The following is a 20,729-nucleotide window of genomic DNA, read 5'->3' as shown; positions in this document are numbered from 1 at the left end:
GCGACTGTGTTTCTGATGGCGGGGAATATTTTTTCATATGTTTTGATGCAGGTGTGTATATTTTGACTGCAAAAGTGTTAAATGTACACATGTGCATGATATGTGAAAATATACCTACGGCCAGTGCTTTCCCAATGCTGGAGTCCGGGACATATGTGCCCAGTCCAGTCAACAAGTAAATACTGCAAAACTGACGTACCTGGATTTTGGCATCAACAGGGTGGTTTTCTTCGGGGATCAAGATGCTGCTGTGAAGTGGGGATCTGGAGGAAGGAATCCACGTGGGAGACTGAAGGGAAGAAAAGGAAATGGGTGAGTATGCACCCCAATTCCTTCGATTCTGCTGACTCGAAGTAGGCGGTATTTCCGCTATGTTCAGCGTAAAGCCAACTTGCAATTCTGATGGTAGTGAACTTGTCTGTACCACCCTCTGACAGCTGCTTTCCCCCTACCGGCATTGTGGTGGTCTGTGAATGGCTGGTGGTGTCGGCGGGACTCTGGTAGTCTTTCCTTCAACAGACCACCAACATCACAAGTCGGCGAGCAGACCACCAACTGTGCGGCGGGGAATTCGACGCTGCTTCGACAGTGGTTTCCTTACCACCAAACTCATAATAAGGCCCATAGTCAAAGGGGCCATAAGAAATGGAGTAAAACAAATTTAAAAAAGAGAAGAACATAAATCCGATACAAAAATGAATTTATTTCTGTCTTGGAATGGTTAAATTGGAGAAATGAGATGAGATCAAAATGTTTATGGCTGAAAGATAGGAGGGAAAGGTGCATGAATAGAGTCACATTAAAAATCAGCATAAGAATTATCACCATATAAACATGCATGAAAGACATATTGGAAGATGGTAGACTAATGGTGGACAGTGGAGCAAAAGTCCAGCGACGGAGCCCTAATCACTTATGCACATGTTAAAACAGGATGAAAGTGTATTATTCTTAATTTTATAATTAGTGTTATTGTTATTAATGTTATTGTTATTTTATTAAAATTGTTATTTTAAAGCAATTTTGATGACATTTTGGTACTCTAAAGGATTTTGTCAAGTAATACTTTCCGTTTACATTTACAAGCATTTTCTGCTTGGTGCATTTAAGTGAGTTATTTTTACGTTACTTTTGATAGTTTGTAACAGGCTTTCCAAAGAGGTGTGCACTTTGACCACTGGTCTGAAAGGGTGGTGAAAAAACAGGGTTAGTGGGATCTGGAGAATATGGGAGCCATAACACCAGCTTTAATGGACAAGTTGCATCCCATTAATTGATGATCAGGGATGTGGGTCTCGGTATGAGCTAGCTGCTTAAACCGGACACGTATGCGGAATGCAGGGTCTTTAGCTGCTTTACAAGCATGCATTGTCTGAGAAACCTGGCCACAGAAAGAGTTCTGAAACAATTATAGATACCTGGAGTCATATTGCACTAGTTTCCTGGGGAGGAGCAATGGACATAGACACTGGGGTGAACTGGTATTACAGAAGGGGCTGCAGATGCTCTTGCAACCCTTCTGTAAATAAAGGTCACGCCTGTCCAAAGGTAGCGCCGGCGACATCTCAAGGAGGCGTTCCCTCATCTGCATGGGGGCATGTCCATACAAACGGGGGAACACTTTGCCTCTGTGCTTGAGCTGTATAATAGAGGTAGTATAGCTCAGAGGCAAAGGAGCAGGCATGCAGTCTTTGAGTCTTCCCTAAGGGCCCTGCTTGGAAGGGGGAAGGCGGTCGTTTATACCATGCAGACATCCCCCTGCATGCTGGTAAAGTCATTTACCGTACCTGCCTCCATGGAGATCCCGGTCTCCATTTTAAATGTAAGCTAGGTTGTCAAATGCAGACTAACTACTTCAGCTGCTCCAATCTTTCACTAATGTGCTGCCCCAAGGACAGCTGTGAGTTTGTAGCTGTCCTGGGGAATTGTTCTTCACTGACTTTAGGACTTTCCTGCTTTGCATATCTTCCTTCAATCTCTCGACACCTGACAGCTTGGTTGTCACCTGTCTAGAGTCCCATTTCAGGAACTGACTCATCTATTGTTTCCCATTTTGGGTATCTTTTTTATTTCCAAATTCCCTGTTCACTATCTGGTCTCTGCAGTGGTTTGTCGTGGATAAAGTGATAGTAGCCATTTAATATAACCGAAATCAACTTACAATTAATTAATTGAAGTTCCCGTTATACTTGGGGCATTGAAAAAACAGGAGGAATGCACAGTAAAAAGTGTGTTTCAATATCTTGATATAGGTAGAATGTCATTGTGAATGTTTACCATAAACTATACAATTCTCTGTTTATTGGCTCACATCTTCCTCCCAAGCCCTAAATGTAACTGTCAATATAAGTAGTCAACCAAAATAAATATGTTTAACATCATTTCGCAGTGATATTCCACCTGGTAAGGGAAGAGGTAAGTAACCCTGAATGAAGACTCAGATTTTGAGGAAATAAATTTCAAATACTCCATCCACTTTCTCTGCTACCATTTTGCAGTCATGTGTAGCAATCAATTAGGAGCAAAACTTTTGTAGTTTAATTTGTTTTTACAATTTGCATAGAAATGCACGTAACTTTATTTTTTAGAGGCATTTTCCTCGTACTCTGTGGGCTGCAGAATGTAGAAAGCATATTTCTCCTCTGGTAGGCGTAGCATTTTCACACATTCCCAGGTCAATCACTACTGGTAAATCCGGAAATGTGCCACAATCCATGGGTGGATGGGTTGGAAGACCCACACTTCACCCATGGAACGCTTCCCTGTGGCAAACTAACATAAGGCAGTGACTAGCGCTGTCTTGTGTTACTCCAGATGTACGAAGCCATTCAGGGACACGCAAGATGGCCTTGCGTGACTTGATAAATCTCATGTAGTTAGAAGTTGGGCAGCGCAGTTGCTCCTACTCAAGGATCTCCAGTGTGACACTGGTCCCTAATTTACCACCTGGAAACTTCAGTAAGTAAAACGGTTTGAAACTCAGACAGCAAGAGCAGCCTGAGCCATAGTTCTCACGTGAACGCCTACTACGGCACGAGAGGAGAATGGCACACTCCCCCTGCCAGCCACAGTCTGCCCTTTCCCCTGTTACCTTCCCCACATCCACCCCTGCACCAGCTTCTTGCTCCTTCTTTTACCACCTGCTCAGAGAAGGTGACAAATGGGATCCTTAACCACACAGAGTCTAAGTTCCATGCAGAATTTCATTGGGAAACCTTGAGGCTGCATGATTAATCCCCATTCCATGGAGAAAAACCTGTGATGACCTATTTAGGTGCAGGGGTATCAGCCAGAAAAGTTCTTTCAGCCGAGCAGTATTCCCACAATCTGAGGCTTGTGGCCGCCTCAATGCACATTAGCACGACAAAGGAGGACTTGGTTACTTTTTCAAACGCCTCTTGTCTGCCGCTAATCTTTTTCTAGGGCGACTGGAAAGCAGCATTAGGTAGCTGTACATGGTGGCTTCGTCACTGTGGACTCTACTAACCTAGAACTTCTGTCCACTGGGTCTAAGTGAGGTTCATCAGCTCTTCGTCTCCCACAGTGAACTGGGTTAGCAAATGTACATCCGGGGCTGGACTATGACGTCTCTGATGACGTTGTCATCCAGTATTTTAGCATTTGATTCTTAACAAAAACTTCAGATAACTTTTAAATATATTCGTAATCCAGATTGAATTGTTGTGTAGAGTACAACTGCCTTCTTTTTATTTTACATTTTGGCCTCAGGATAATGGCATGTTCTAAACTGCAGACAGCGCCGCCGCATTGTCTGCCAAAGAAAGTCATTTCTCGTTGTTCAGTTACAGACAGGGGACGAAACGTCATCAAATCAGAGCGAAGCACAAAATATGCATTGACGTCCACAGAGACAGTTGGCGTCATGAAAGCATTGCATGGCCAGTGAAAATCACCCGCCATTAAACTGTCAGGTGAGTATTGTGAAGATTTACGGCAACTCGTGATCAGCGCGCAACTTGAAACCACTTGCTGCCAGGCAGCAGTCAAGCACTTCCTATACATCAATCCCCCTCAGCTTCCAGTGTTGACAATGTTTATGTTTTGTGGAAATTATGTCTGGCTTTTGACATTATCTGTTAACCCACCCTACTAGTCTGTCAGAGAGTGCAGCGTCAAATACCATCAATCCATTTGAGGTCTGGCGCTGTAACAGCTTTAATTTTTAGAAGCCTCATGTTATTACATGAAAAATCATTAATAAAAATAAAAAATACATATATACATAATTAGAGAGACTTTCGCCCAGCCGCCATTGGTCTATTCAATTTTCATTCACCTTTTTCTTCTGTCAACCCCATTGTACACGATGGGGTGATGGGTCAGCCCACTTTGCCAATGCTTTTACCTTTCCATTTATTAACTTTTTGTTGTTGTAATTTTACTCATCCTTCTGTCTTCAAACGAAGGGGGTCTTTATGATTGCAGTGAATCCGCCACCGGCAGCCTGCCGGTGGCTTATTCACCTCAATCGTGTGGCCAAATTCCGCCCGCCAGATTGCGATGGCAGGCGGTGTGCGTGGCGGATGGAAAATCCATCCGCCATGGGTTTGACAGCAGCAATCGTAATGATTGCCTGTCGGACCACATTGCATCAGTAGAATGGTGGCGGTGCCTTACAGGCACCATCCACCATATTGCGATGCTGCCTCCCTGCCAGCGTTCCCATGGCGCTGAAACCGCCATGTAAAGGCTGGCAGGGATGTGCTTTGGGGGCGCGTTGTGGGACCCCCTTGTGCCAGAGGAGTTTTGCTTGGCTCTAGGGGGGCACCTATAGTACCCCCCTACATTTCCCTGCACCAGGTGGCAGGCACTGCGTGGTGCCTGTAATGTAGTGCAGGGAAATTCAAACAGTGCATTTAGGACATGGCGGTGGGTGTTGCAGCCAGCAGCACACACCGCAATGTAAGAGATACACAACGCGACTGCCACGGTAGTGGTCGCATCGTAAACTCATGTGCAGGACCGCCGCCTTATAGGCGGCCGGTCCCAATCCCCGCAACGATGGCGGGAGGATTTAAGTCCGTCCGCCATCGTAATCACCCCTCTAAGTCTTCAGATTACATTATTTCAAAGCCAATAGCAACTTTTATTTGTGCTATTAAGAACCATATTTTCGCATGATAAACTTTAAAACTAAAGAATTATTTAACATATTCAAAATGCACGTATCTGCTAGGAAGCACTCTTAACATTCAATTAAAAATTATGTGTGATTTAAAAAAACATTTTTATTGTTAGTATGTGGCCTCCATGTTTAGACGGTGGTGTTATTTATTATTTTTAGTTCTCATGTATTTTTGTAGGCGATGCGTGCAAAAATCAAAAAAATATATATCCCACTAGTATGCCGTGGCCAAACATTTACTTTGCACACGCTAGTTATTTAACCACATGCAAGGTCACTCACATTTCGTTTGCCATGTGACACTGATCACCACACGCCTGTTGAACTGAGATGGGGTGCTGCTATCAATGTTACATCACTGAACTCATGAAAAATCCAAGTGTCACATAAAGTGTAGAAAATAAGTGATGCCTATTCAGTAGGAGAGTGTAAAGTAAATTAAAGTTTACTGTTTCAGCCAAACAGGCCATAACAATCAAAATTCAATATACAACTCAATTTATCTTCAGAAATTCATCAAATCAGGTGCTATAATACAATTAATTAATCTTTTAAAACCATCCTAATTCATATACTAAAAATGTGGTTACTATTACAACTCTTTCCTTTGATAAAATAAATTTAAAAGGCAAAAAACCTCTTTGCTAGTCAATCATTTTGTCAATGCACATTCTTTCATCAACAGTACCCTTTGCATAGCTAGCTGACCCTGGCAATCAAACTAATAAATACTTGATGTATAAATAGTATGTATGGATACTTGCGTGCACCTCCATTAGAAGATTATCCAACTTGCCTATCAACATTTAAAATTTAAATGTGCAACTGATCTTTGTTTCCATGCGGAGAAGATATAAGATGAAACAGCCATTTTAATAATCCTATCATCCGTTCTCATACAGAGAGCCTCCGCCTCTTTGCAAGTTCTAGTATTAGATGATAAGAAGATTGGTCGCAAATAATATCTACGAATGTGGTAAGTAAGGTGACGACAAAAGAAAATGTGTTAATATTTTGCGGCCTCCAAGAGAACAAGGGCACTGCTCTATTTCATTACAAGGTAATTTCAACCATCTTTGAGCCACGGCAGCCACTGGAATTGTACCTAATCTAAATTTAAGATAAAAGGCTCTTTTTCCTGCCGGATAAATATCGTCCAGACAATCAATTAAACCCAATTCTTGAGTTAAAGAAAAATATCTCTTTGATAAGGCTCCTAGGTGGCTCATGTTTATTTGTTGTTTGTAGTGCCAATATTCCTTTGTCACCACGTCAAGGCTATCCTTTGTGATCGATTCAGGATGGAGTCAATATTTGTTTAAGCCAATGGTGGACAGAACATCTGACAAATGAGCAAACCACGGTAGCTTGTAATAATCTTGCTGCTCCATATTGTCTTGCCATGTGAGTCTACATGATACCAATTCAGGTTTAAACCAAATGCGAACCCAATATCTTAGGGGAGCCAGTGCAATATAATCCTCAATTTTGACTATACCTAAATACGTCCTCAAAACCAACATTGGCCTACCAGGTCCCTGTTGCAGCAAATGTTGTATAAAATAATTTTCAGTGATTTGAATATCGGTACTTTTCTTATAACCACAAACCTCAGTGCCATATACACAAGGAGCCCTTGCTTTCATTTTGTAGGATAGAATTGCTGATTTCACTGAATGTTTGCCCAATGAATTTACGAACCTCAAAATCCCTTCTGCTTGCTGTGCCAATATTATTGTACTTTTTGATTGCTGTTGGGACCTCTTGAGCTTATCATCCAGTTGTATACCAAGATAATCATAAGTGGATTCTTGTTTCAGTGACGTTTTATAAACCTTAAAAGTGGCTCGCAACTTTTGTTTTTGATTTAAAATCATATATTTTGTTTTATCAACATTAATAGACAATTTCCTTGCTGTACAGAAGAACTCAAAGCCTTCCAATAGTCGATGCATTGATATCTCCGTTCTGGCCAACATTACCGCATCGTCCGCAAAAAGCAAAATTGGAATGTGGTCATTGCCTACTTTCGGTACATCCAAATTTAGGTTTTTCAGAGCAGCAACAATGTCATTTATGTAGCAATTAAAACGTGTTGGGGGTAAAACACAGCCCTGTTTGTCACCTTGCTCAATTGGTATTTCGATTGTGTATTCACCCTCTTGATTCTTGAGATGTTGCCAGAATGCAGAGCAATTAAGAGCAACAAAATATCATCAGGGATGCTCATTCTATTTAAGATTTGCCACAGCATCGGCGAGCAACACTATCAAAGGCTGTTTGAAGGTCCTCAAATACCAAGTATAGTGGAGAGTTTTTAAAGCGTATATATTTAGAACAAATTAGATTCAGTCTGAAGACCTGATCTACCGTTCTCTGGCCCCTCCTGAATGCAGCTTGGTGTGGTGTAGTCAAATCTAGGTCTTCCAACCATTGATGTAAATGAAATCAAAGTAATTTCCCAAATATTTTACCCACGCCATCAAGTAGAGAGATCGGCTGAAAATTAGTGACAGATCTCTTGGGCCCTTTTTGTGAATAGACACAATTATCGGTTTCCCCCATGAGTGTGGATTTCCTCTTAAGGTCCAAATTGTATTAAAGGTTTGAGTTAAAACTGGAGACCAAAGAGTTAACTGGTTGCAATAGACAACTTTTGGAATTTTGGCGGGGCGTGCCACTTTATGAGGCTTCTGCGCCTTAATTGCATCCGCAACTTCCTGTACCGTAAAGTGTTCCTTTTGCCCTCTAATCATAGAATTTACTGCACTATGGTTATCGGGTGTTGATTGTTGATAGTGCGGTACAGAGGTATCGGGCTCACTGTGCAAGGACTCAGTGTTGTTTTTTTATAGAGAACTGTAATGCTCTTCCCAAATTTGAGGACTAATGTTCAACTCTAGGTTCTCTGGCGGGCCTTCACACCCACTTCTGATAATTTCCCAGAATTTCTTCACATTTCGTGGAGATATTGCTTTCAACAGCTCTTACCATAACTTATGCGAATAGTGTTTCTTTTTGTATTTTAGGAGCCCCTTGCATTGTTTCCTTTTCTCCAAGAAATACTGTTCATTTACTTTACCCACATAACGGTTCTTCAGGGTCAGTAACAATGATTTTTGTAATTTTGCACATTCCTCATCATACCAATCCCTACCAACTTGGAAGAATTTCACAGGTATAGATTTAGTTTGATGCTCTCTTTCCAGGGTTGTTTGTACCAATAACTCCTCAAACTTGTGAGTTTGAAGCTGTTGTTGCTCCACGTTAGTCACTGATACTTCTAATATCATATTGTATAATGTTATCCATTTTGAACTGGTAGTATGGATATCTATTACCTTGCTATCTTGTAGCCTGATAATATTTTTCCGATTTGAATTTAAAGTAACATTATGACTTTTTGAAGTTCAGGTAGAATTTGACTCATGATGGCAAGGTTCCAGATGTTTAAAAAACAAAAGCAATGGATCATGATCACTTTTGAGCCTGCTAGTTACTCTCACGTTGATGATGAGGTACCGGGCTTCCATATTTATTGCTATGTAGTCAATGGAGCCTTGTCTAGTTCCAACTCAATATGTAGATTTAGGGGGGTTGTCTGATTTAGTTCGACCACTGAGAGGACGTAGACCTTCCTCCACCAAGACCGTAAAAATTAATTCACCTTTCTTTGTTTTCTTGCAATAATCTTTCCATAGAAGTGGTATCTCCCAAGCTTTATCCTCTTCGATTAACGATTCATCACAGAACAGTGGGTGAATCTTTGTATGAAAGTCCCCACAAATGATTATACAGACTGATTTTGATCTAGGATTGAGCAGGCCTCCTCGCATTGGTTCATAGCACTGCATTAATGATTGTTCTATGCACAACATCAAAAGATGTTCCATGAGGGACGCAAGATCCGATTTAATTTTCGCTCCGTCCCCTGGCGGAAAATATACATTTATAATTCCAATTGCCCATTTTTTGCTTTCTAGATGTGTAATTTGAATATTTTTATTTAGTACAATGTGATTTATTTCAAAGTTTTTCAAATATAGAAGTTCTTATCCATGTATTGAGGCCTCCCAATGGTCTTTCCATTAGTTTGTTTGTTGCCGGCAGATGGTATGTTGAAAAACCAACTAGGTCAATCATGTCTACAGACCACATTTCTTGAAAGCAGCAGATGCTATGCTTTCTAATAAAAGATATCCACTCCTTGTCGTCTACCTTGGATTTAAGACCTGCTATATTCCAACTCAACATTTTCAGAAACTCTTTTTGCCCAGTTTCTGGAAAAGAATTTCTGGATTTATCCTACAGACATCCATTACCTTTGTTTATTGAGGAAGGTGTTCCTATCAGCCTTGATGGTGGATAAGGAACTTGATGATCTAAGTTCTGAGCCAAGTTATTTACTATGCAGTACTTTAGGCTCGATCCATTGAAATGTTGAGAAAGAGTCTTACCAGAACTTAAGGCGTTATGCAGCACGGCGGTAGTATTTTTTGTATAATTACTTATTCTTTCTGGCTTACGTGGGATTCATTTTCCCCTAAATATGGACGGATAAAGGTCAATTTTCAATGATATTATGTTTAAGCCCCAGGTCAGCCCACTCTCCATTAAAATGGGCACTTCATTTGTAAAGATATATTTTACGGATTAAAATCTATATTGTGCGTAAATAACAATGATATCGTTTGCACATCAGCAAGTAGTGTCTTGATGTGTTTTGATCTTATTAAATTCTTTGTTTCCATCACACTTTCGAATTACAAAAAAATTGCTTATTGAGTGGTTATTACTGATATATTTTGAATTATTTGTACAGTTCATTTATAGGTATTTTAATGTTGTTGCATGTTTGAAAACAAAGTTACATCCTACAGCTTTTCCTTTCACACATGCAAGATTTTCATGTATTTCGCTTTTCAAAATCCTGTCCTTTTGCACTTAGAGAAAGGATATTAGAATCCAATCTGCATGTTAAAAGAAAAAGCAGAAATTTGCCAAAAGACAGACTGACATTTGACCCCTGTCTCTGAAAGCACAGCAAATATGACAGAACAGAAATAACATTTTAAAAAAGGCATCTTTATTGCTCATTCACCTTCAGACTCCAGCATGATTATTTTGGGGGTGTGGCACCTATGCATTGAAGACATTGCACTGATTCTCCCCAAAAAAAATTGAGGACACGCAATGTAGTATATATGGTTCCGCATCGGCTGTTAAAGTGATTCTGTGATTTTGTGCATTAGCTGCATTAATCCCCTGATGCAGTTTTCTGGTAGGCGTAAGAAGCGCATACTGCGGATATTGTTAAATAATTTACAAACATCATATCTAAACTAAAATTAAACTAAGGAATCTTGCAACCTTTGGCCAACACAACCAGCATTAACGCAGGCAAAATCATTCATTAGACTGATTGGTTATAAATGTAAAGACAATTGTTTCGGATTTTTGTATGCCATGCACTTAAAAATGATGCCATTTTCTGAGGACATTTTTGGTGTGTTTTGCATTTCTTCTTTTTGATGCTGATCTTAGAACAGGTCCATCGAATGAAGAAGGGTATGACTAACTTAAATCAAAGCAGCTTTTTTTAGAGAATTAAACTGAAAATAACAATGTTTTATGTTTTAACGACACTGTTCTTTCTTATAGGCTTGAATGAAACCTGTGATTCAGTGACTGATGCACGTGCATAACATTATTACATGGGTTATCAAACTAAGACTGCTATGCCCAGAATACCTCTGTGTGTTTGATACCAATGACTTTTTTTTTTCTTATTAATAGTATTATTATTAGGTATTTTATACATATACAGGACATACATATCATTTGTCTGTCGGGTTCGCACTTAGGTTACATGGTATTTCTGTTAGTATAATGTTACTTTTAGGTCGGTTCCCCCATTGTTAGTTCGTTTCTTATAGTGAAGAGAGAGTTCCTAAGGTGGGAGTGTATAGGATAGATTAGAATAAGTTGAGGGAGATGGATAGGAAAGAAGCGCGATCGCATACTTTTCTCAAACTTAGGTAGCCCTATCAATGACTTTAAGAAAGCAACATTGTTGAACAGAACGCATAATACTTCTTATTATGAAGCTCATAAGAAAAGTAAAAACCCCAGTGAAACAGAGACACTATTAGCTGCTACCCATATTATAATTTGGGTGCTGCCATATTATGCCCATCTGGATGCTTCCATCTTAGGGGACAGCCTGAACCCGGGTGCTAAAGATAGCGGGGTGCTGCCACATTTACCAGGGACATGGCTGATCTAATCTGATGCCTCCGGTAGGACCAATGTACTGCATTGACTCATGAGCTCTTTTGAGTAAAACATGCCACGTCACAGGAGGAGTAAGATGTACTCAGTGCAAAGGCAAAAGAACAAATATTTTCCGGGCTGTCAACATCTGGGAAGCAGTGAATGTGCGCTAAGAGCGTGGTCTACAGTAAACACCATGATTTTACAGCACACTTGTGTGCCGCTTCCCCTTGGCATTTTGCACCTGGTCTCACTTTTTAGAACACATTTTTCACTAAGAGTCACTCATAGAATGACCACTAGTGCACCGTCGGAACAGAGAAAGGTCCACTGTGAGGATGTGGGCTCCTGCGACGAGCTCACCATAGCAAGCTCAGTAGATCTTTGACCCTCATCTCAGTACAAGGGACACTCTCAAGTGTGATCTGGAGGCATTTTTATGACATTGATTGAGAACATAATCAAGGCTGTGTTGTTTGGAGGGCCACACCATATGCGCCCTCCTTACCAAGCATACCTACTGTCAGCTGAATGGGCTATTAAATTCAAAAACAACAGCTGATGGACAGAATGCAGAACAATGTCATACATTCACCCTAGTACAGAGATCTGGGCTTAAATCCATCGTTTTTTTGCTCACCACGCCATTCCAGTTTGAACCCAGCCATATGCAGACCAGTCTTGACCCTGCAACCAATGAGAACAGTCCAGCCCGAACTGCCAAGCCAGGTTCTCCCTGGACTGGAAACAAGCATCCTAGGACCGGTTTCAGGGTTTCACCCCTCTTCTGCCAGGATAGCTTGATTCCAGTGGCATGGAGAGCACGGGACCTACGTCTGGGCATACCCGTCCCACTCGGGTGACAAATACAAAAACAACAGTTGATGGACAGAATGCAGAACAATGTCATGCATTCACCCCAGTACAGAGATCTGGGCTTAAATCCATCGTTTTTTTGCTCACCATGCCATTCCAGTTTGAACCCAGCCATATGCAGATCAGTCTTGACCCTGTGCCTCATGGGAACATTCCAGCCTGAACTGCCAAGCCAGGTTCTCCCTGGACTAGAAACAAGCATCCTAGGATCGGTTTCGGGGTTTCATCCCTCTTCCTCCAGGATAGCTTGAAACCAGTGGCATGGAGAGCACGGGACCCATGTCTGGGCATAACCATCCCACTCGGGGTGACAAATGCAAAAACAAAAGTTGATGGACAGAATGCAGAACAATTTCATGCATTCACCCCAGTACAGAGATCTGGGCTTAAATCCATTGTTTTTTTGCTCACCATGCCATTCCAGTTTGAACCCAGCCATATGCACATCAGTCTTGACCCTGTGCATCATGGGAACATTCCGGCTCCAACTGCCAAGCCAGGACCTCCCTGGACTGGAAACAAGGGAGGACCTGGCTTCATTCAGGGGTGTAGAGGATACTACATTTCCTCTGGCCGCTGCAGAGATAACCTCAGCGTGCTGCAGGCCATAGTAAACGTATAGTAAAAGTAATGTGAACGTGTATAATCATAGTTTTGAAGTGAATCATCGAGACAGGTTTGCAAGCGCGCTTTATTAAGAATAAGAATTTGTTTAATTGCATAGTTAAAACCTGTGCAAAAAGACAGTTTGCACAATTTTAAAATAAAAAGGAAAAATATAAAAGCACGTCAATACCTGCAATTGGCAAGGTGCTCTATGCATTAAACCCATTTTTCACATAAGTTCCAAACTGCTGGTAAGAAGGTACTGCCTTTTACAAGTAAAGTGCCTAGTTCTGTTGAAGCCGGTGGGTTAGATCTTTAAAATGTGCCTTTCTGTTGTGTCCTAAGTTAATAGGTACAGCACCCCATATATAGGCATGATGACATAAATGTATTGCACAGATATTTAAACTCATTACAGCATGGCACAAATAATATCACCACAAGGACCAAACAGTAATGGCTATCAATACTCTATTGATGTTAACTTCGCACGCCTTGTGACCCCCCAGCCATTAGTTTTAAATTGATACAAGTGAGGTGAACAAATCTTTTTTTGACAAACAAGACCCCTAGATACTTCTATTCTGTCAATGTTTCCAACTAAGTTCCTCCCAAGTTGCATTTTGATGTATTTTTCCCTATTAAACAGTGTCATTGCCTTGGTCAGATTTATTTCTAGCCTGCATGATTTATTGGTATTTACATTATGCAAGGAAAAAAGATCAAAAATCAGAAAGAACATGTTCTTGAAGCATCTTCATGCACCTAGCAAATGGGTGGAGGCGAAAAAAGGGAGAATAAATAAAACATTTACCACTCAATACCACATAATTACATAACACATAATTACATAAGACATAATTACATTATACTAAATCCAAAAAACACATCACACATAAAACCACTCAGTGCCACATAATTAAATATCACATATTTACACTCTACTCAATACAGCATCAATACAATCCACATAACATAACTCAGTGCCTCGTATTAACATGCCACATAATTACACTCTATTCAATACAATATAAATACACTACACACAACACTCATAACCACATAATTACACCACATAATTAAACTCTTCTAAATGCAACATACACCCCACATAATACCACTCAATAACACATAATTACATGCCACATAATTACACTCAACTCAATACAAAAATAATACAATCCACATAATATCACTCAGTACCATGTAATAACACACCACACATTTATAACTACACTCAATATAATATAAATACACTACACATAACAACACTCAGTACCACATGATTACACACCACATAATTACTCTATACTCAATGCAACATCAATACACTCCGCATAATACCACTAAGTACCACATAAAACACTTTTAATTAGAACTTTTCAACATAAAATACATCAGCCACAATACTCTACAACATACGCAAAACTTCAAAATAAACACTTAAGGTCCCAAAAGCGAGACCTATTGGCAATGCCAATGCTTGTTTAACTTGTCTGTTCCCTGAACTGGGTCCACCTACACCCATTCATGTGAGACATGGATGTCACATTTGTATATCTTTTGGATGTGCACAGTTGATGTCAGGGTAGCATGTGTGATACATGCAGCAATATCTACAATGCAATACATGTTGTGTTCCTTCGTCCATATAGTACTATGATGGGGAGCTGTAGAGTCCAGACAGCAGATGTAACTTTCAAGGCTCCTCCGGGTCCTTCCAGGGATCCCTGGCAATGGTTCAGACTGTTGAGTGTGGCGATGATTAGACTGATGTCCCCAATGAAGCTTAGTACGTTTCTGCTCCCTTTTCCTAACGCTTCTGTAAGGGCTACCTCCTCCCCCAGTTTATGAGGCAGGTAAGTGGAGCAGCCTTCCTTTCATGTGTATCCTTGTTTTGAGTCTCTCGTGGCAGGAGAATCCCAGCTCCACCCCACCTTGCCTGGAGCACCCTGCATCAAACACCTCAGCTGGTCTAAGCTACGTAGAATAAGCAAAATGGCCAGAACTGATCAAAACTAGTCTCAAAGCTGAATAATGGAAAACACAACTACTATCTGCAATTTTGGTATAGAGAAGGTAGAGCAGTCTCCAGCTAGTGCACCAAGATTTCTCCACCAGAACCCAGGACTTTCACGCCAGTGGCGAACGAGAAAGTTTCTGTGCACCAAGTTCGAAGCAATTACCACCAATTCCCTTTTCTATGTTCAGGAACAGAAACCTGTAGAACCTCGATTAATACTGCCTGTAGGGGCTGCCAGGCCTCTGCTTCAAGGGAAAGAACTGACTGTTCAGTGGGGGCTTTGGAGGAGCCCTTGCACAAGAGGGGAAGCTGCTCAAGGGAGATGTGTCATGAAGGAGCCTATGCAAGATGAGCCAAAGATGCCCTCTGCAGGTCCTGCACTGTTCTACAAGGGTGAGGCTCAGGGACCTGAAGAGTCCCCACCAAATGAACTGAGTGGTGTGCCTCCATAGTTAGAGGGTGATGGGGAATTCCACTGTAGCTAAGTTCTATTCAGATGCCAAGTACCAGGAAAACTCAAGGTCCTATAAAAAGCCTGCAGATAAAAAACAGAGTGCCAGATGAAATCCTACATCCACACAGAGACCTAAATCAAGACTTGTGCACTCACCCCAGGCTTAGGATCCTGGTTTGTTTGGGTGGCTAATGTAGTGTTTGGGATGAAGAAAGAAGTCAAACCAAAAAACATATTGCGTTTCTAACATGTCAGTTCCACTGCAGCATACCCGACTGATGCTGGTGTTGCCTCTGTTTAATTGATTCACTGCGTTGCGGATGCCACTCACACACATGTTGGCTGAGCCAGGGCAGGCACTGCCCTACATGCTCTGTGAGCTGTGCTGTGCACACCACTTGGAGTGACGCTGTCCAATTGGCTATCAATTGCTGCCTGTGGTCTGCACAATCAAATGGACAACAAGGTATCATAGCTCCAGGAAGAGAGTAATCATAAAGAAATCACTGAGGGCCTGATTCTGAGTTTGGTGATGAGGGAGGGGGCGGCATGCCACTGCCCCGCTTCCACACTGCCAAAGCTCACCGATGGCCACCCACCAGATTACAAGCTTTCTCGTTGTCTGGTGGGCGGTCCTTGGGCGTTCCCACAGCGGTACCTTTGACAAAGGCAGCACAATAGGAACACCAAAGCCTGTTCCTGCACAGCATGGACACGGCAGTCCATGCTGTGCAGGAAAGGGGGTGCATGTACACGGGGGGCACAACAGGTGCCCCCCTGCATGCATCCCCATGGCCTGAGGCACCAAGGGGCCCTGTTGGGCCCCCTTAGTTTTCTCACTGCCAGCAGTTTCATGGCTAAAGGATTGCCATAAGACCGCTGGCAGTGAGGAAACTCGTTATATGCTTGGCGGGCCGCAGCGGTGCCGCAAAGCATATTGTGGCCTCAAACCGCTGTGCCACCGCCAGGGATCACGGGTTCCTGGTGGTTACGGCGATCTCAAAGCGGTCCGACCACTGAAGTTGTAATTCGGTAGTCAGACCGTGGGTTTGGCTGTCCTATGGACCATTAAACTTGGAATCTAGCCCTTAATCACTAAAACCCTCCTAAAGATTTGCAGAATTCCCGACACCCCCTCCAGGAAGGATCATAGACACAACCAGGTATCTTAAATGAGGTATGCCACAGGAATTTTCTTGAGCTGGGTCCCAAGTAAATGTTGACTGTTTTGTTTTCCTTCTGACATATTATCTACCATACTATGTGGTGCTAGTTACTGAAGTACTTCTTTTTCAAAGACCTCTCACTGACTGGACCCTGAATTATTGACTTGTATCAGGTTGATTTGTTGACTTATGACACTCTAACCTCACACCATCTACCTGACTAAGCCATGTACTGCTCGACATTACTATCCTGCGGGTCAAGTGCTACAGGGGTGTACCTGGCGCTCAGCTTTGGGCCAATAGTAAGGCTAAGCCCCAGGGCACCAGTGGTAAAATGTTCTGCTTGCCACATTCTGAGTCTAGTTACATCAGTCTGTGCTGAGACTCCTACAAATTGTCCAACAGCTATCAAGATGAAAATGGGGTGGAAAGTGTGGAATGCTAGCACACATTTTACTCCTGTATCCGAAACAGTACCTCCTCCATTCAGAATTTGCGAGGGTAAATGCGCGCAGGCAGCCAAGTACAGTTGCTGTACCAGAACACTTTCTAGTGTACATTGTTCACTGGGTACCATCTTCTCTTACGGTATGAGGCAAAGGAAGGCACCCACAGTATTCTACCATGACGTATGGAGCACTCTTATATCATTGCTCACTTGTCATAAATTATGACAAGCGAGCAGAGATGCAGTTCCTTATTAGAGGTGTATTCTGATGCAAGAATCACCTGTAATAAGAAAATAAATGCGATATTAGAAGGAAATGAACTTCTACCACGTGTTGTATAATGTTTGCTTCCACAGTCCTGCCTGATAGCCCTAGCAGAAGATACCATTACCCACCTCAATGCTACTCGTTCGATGGACCTTGAAAGAAGAAAGGTTTAGTCACACTCAATGGGATATAGCGCTGGGAGCTAGAGATGCCACATACATCTTAACAGCATGCAGGTAGCCAACTGAGTTATATTCATCACAAAAGAGCTGCTCCTAGTGTGATAACCCAAACGAGTTACAAGAACGTCGTAAGTGTGGGCATTTCACAAAAAGATACGGACTGGTCTCACACACCACCTGGTGTCATGCTTCAAAATCATTATAGTAATCAGTAGCAATTCTTTAATGTGAAATGAAAACTATATGATATTAAAAACAGGTGTGACGGTGATTGGGACGGTTATTGTTCCCAACCGTCTAGTGAATGGTCTAGTGGATGGTCCCAATATCATATAGTTTTCATTTCACATTAAAGAATTGCTACTGATTACTATAATGATTTTTAACCTCACTCACATAGTCACGGGCCCCCACTCAATCACTTAGAAGTGCATCCTTGTCGTCAAGTGTATGCCCGCCCTCCATCAAACGAAGGTTTTGGAGGGCGAGGACTGGTCAATGATGAAGCATGACACCAGGTGGTGTGTGAGACCAGTCCGTATCTTTTTGTGAAATGCCCACACTTACGACGTTCTTGTAACTCGTTTGGGTTATCACACTAGGAGCAGCTCTTTTGTGATGAATATTTAGTATTGGAGGCTGCTACTCCTAGAACCCCATGCCTCTTGTTCCCTCCTCCACACATCCAGTGGAGTTCTTTTGTTATTAGCCAACTGAGTTATCTCACTGTCTAATTCAAATAGAAAGAGAAAATAGCCAGCTGGGAAAAGCGAAGTTCTAACTGATAGACTAACCCTAAGGTCAAGGTTCCATACGTATCATCTTCTAAAGGATAACACGTTTCAAGAAGCAAACTGCCAACTCTTTCTTGGACCTTCAGTCGAAGGTTACATTCGGTCAGGGCCTCCTGAGACATGACAAGCAGGGCTCGAGTCGGGGTACCACGCGGGTGGACGGCGTCCCCCCACTTATTTTACCGGGAGCTCGATAACTGGAGCAAATGGAGCCACACATTCACTCTTTGGCCTCTCTGGGGCGAGATCGGAGCTCATTCAGAACGCTGCTCACGCGCTGGCTTCTCTGATGCAATCGCATCTAAGGGGTGTGCATGGGAAGGCAATGAGTCTGATGGTGCAAGCCACCTTTCGTGATGTCACTTCCTGTCGTGATGTCAGCGTCCTCCCACTTCTTTTTTAGGACTTGTGCCCTGATGACAAGTGCTTGGTGTGACTAGAAACTCCTCCATTTGAGGCACTTCAAGTATCATAAATCTGCATGTGATGTATGTCACTTCCTGTGAAGTGACTGAGTGCGGATCAGCTTTATCGACCTTGGATGTAAAAACATCAAATATGTCCCTACTCCAAATTCAGATGTGAGCTCTGCAAAGATAGTAGATGAGGTGCTCGCATTCAACCACACAACCAGGCCCTTTAGGGCAGTGCAACCAGTGTGGCCGCACTAGGCGCTGACCTGGAGGAGGGGCGCTGATCTCTGGTTTAGCAATAAGTTATGATTTAAAAGCAGCTGATGCAGAGTTCCTTTTGCGTCCAGATTTCAGGCAGCAATAAAAAAGTCAATATAACCCGTGTAATTAATGTTCCTGCTAGAGAGAGACATCAGAGTTGTGTCTAGTAGCAGTTTTGACTCACCTTAAAGTAGCGTAAAAGGTTCATATGCCTGCTGCAAAGAACAGATCTGTATTTAAAGTGGATAGCTGAGTGGATCAGTAAAGCCAGCATTTAGCAGCGCTTTAACACAAATGAAATGTATGTGAGAGAGGGTCTATGGGGAGATGGGGGACACTTTTGCTGGGTGGTAGTGAGGAAATATGAGGAGGAGTTGGTGGGTTCACTAAAAAAGATTGTCACACCGGGCGCCACCTGCGATAAAGCCGGACCTGCACACAACAGGGCAAAAGAGCAGGATTTAAACAAAAGGGGACCTCAGTCTAAGACCCCGGAGTAGCATCAACGGATGCAAAAAACAAACATCACAATTAAAGAATCTTGACAGCAAAACGCCACATAATCAGTTAATAACGTCTCCAAAGTGAAAAGCGTTCCCGAGATAGACAATGGAAATATGTCCTCTCTCGAAGTATAAAGCAACTACCAAAGTCCTTCAAAACAAATTTGTTCACAATGATCCCTAACAGAGTTTAGCCAGCATTCATTCAATATATTTCACAGCATTAATCTATTCTAATCTTGCTCTCTATAAACCCACATAAATTACGACACGCAAGTACAATGCTCACTGACCACTGTGATTTTAGGCTATAGGAATCCCAGAATCATAAAGAGTGCCCAGATTGCAGAACCCTTGGAAGCAATAAAAAGGGCAAAAATGTGCTATATAAAGGCGCGCGCCATAATACAATATATTCAGTTATAATACTCACACAATAATATTATTGATATCCGTCTAACGAAATATATGGAATACACTGCATATAAAAATAAACTTATTGAAATTATTATCAAAATCTTATTTCTTCAAAAAGTCCCAAATTAACTAGAAACATTGTAAACATTAAGACACAATGTAAACCAAACCAAGCAGATAAAAACTATTCATACTCTAATATAATTAAAAACTTGATAGAGAGAGCTCCAAAATGGACAACAAGGTATCACAGAACCAGGAAGAGAGTAATCACTACAGAAATCACTGAGGGCTTGATTCTGAGTTAGACGATGTGGGGGGGGGGGGCGCAAGCCACTGCCCGCTTCCACACTGCCAAAATCACTGCTGTTCACCCATCCTGCCAGATTGCGGGTTTTCTCGTTGTCTGATGGGCGGTCCTTTGGCGTCCCCACAGCGGCGCCTTTGACAGAGGCAGCGCAATGGGAATGGCAAAGCCCGTTCCTGCACAGCATGGACTATGCAGTCCATACTGTGCAGGAAAGAGGGTGCATGCACACAGGGGACACAACATGTGTCCCCCTGAAAGATTGAGATGTGATAGATGTGGTAATATGACTCACTTACCAGATAACCCGAAGCGTCCTGCTAAAGGAGTAAATTGTACAAAGTGCAATAAAAGAGGACACTTTGCAAACGTTTGAGAGGATATTAGTAGCATGGTCACTCATATGGTCAGTGAGGAGTAGTTAGAAAAGAAAGATATTGTATTTCAAGTCTGTAACAAAAGTCACATCTCTGAATTGATCTATCCCACATGTGACACAATTTTAGATGGAGTCGCATTCAGGCTTTTTTGGCGGATTACGGCTCACTTTACACCTTGATAAATGAATCTACCTTTAGAGAGAACTTCCCTA

The 20,729-nt window shown here is 42.1% G+C and overlaps 1 protein-coding gene across 1 annotated transcript in view; it reads right to left on the bottom strand.

The window, feature by feature from the left end:
• Nucleotides 1–20,729, bottom strand: part of BARX2 (BARX homeobox 2) — a 105,690-nt gene that overhangs the window by 55,923 nt on the left and 29,038 nt on the right. The gene's annotated exons all lie outside the window — the stretch shown is intronic.

Source organism: Triturus cristatus, chromosome 3_2 (assembly GCF_964204655.1).
Source record: "Triturus cristatus chromosome 3_2, aTriCri1.1, whole genome shotgun sequence".
Lineage (NCBI taxonomy): Eukaryota > Metazoa > Chordata > Amphibia > Caudata > Salamandridae > Triturus > Triturus cristatus.
This window is presented reverse-complemented; position numbering and strand designations above follow the sequence as displayed.